We start from the raw sequence: 661 nt of genomic DNA, 5'->3' as shown, positions 1-661 counted from the left end.
TATCACTAAGGAAGTAGATTGCCCAACCTTCCTTCCGAGGAGTGGCTGGTGGGTTTGAACCGCCAGCCTTCTGGTTAGCAGTCAAGTGCCTTAGGAGCAAATAATCAGAGAAGCTGAAGAAGAGCATGGTGTCAGGATTGGTGGAAGACTCCTTAACAACGTGCTACATGCAGATGACACAACCTTGCTTGCTGAAAGTGAAGAAGATGTCGAGCACTTACTGATGAAGATCAAAGACTACAGCCTTCACTATGGATTACATCTCAACAAAAAGTGAACAAAATCCTCACATTAAGCAACATGATGATAGATGGAGAAAATATTGACATTGTCAAGGATTTCATTTTACTTAGATCCACCATCAACCCCCATGGGAGCAGCAGTCAAGAAATCAAAGGATGTATTGCACTGGGCAAGTTCATGGCATAATATCTCTTTAAAGTATTTTAAAAAATAATACTTTGTTATAAGTTTATAAGCAGTGATGTCTCTTAGAGGACTATGGAGTGTCTGCACCAATCTTTAGTATTTTCAATGACCTTACATGCATTTGAAAAATGGATAATGAACAAGGACAGCTGTTTTGGCTACCTAGTGCTGCTCTGACAAGAATATACCACAAATGGGGTGGGTTGAACAAACAGGAGTTTATTGTCCTACA

The sequence above is a fragment of the Orycteropus afer genome, unplaced genomic scaffold (assembly GCF_000298275.1).
Source record: "Orycteropus afer afer isolate SDZICR_OR568_19922 unplaced genomic scaffold, OryAfe1.0 scaffold00541, whole genome shotgun sequence".
NCBI classification, from domain to species: Eukaryota; Metazoa; Chordata; class Mammalia; order Tubulidentata; family Orycteropodidae; genus Orycteropus; species Orycteropus afer.
Note: the sequence above shows the minus strand (reverse complement) of the source record.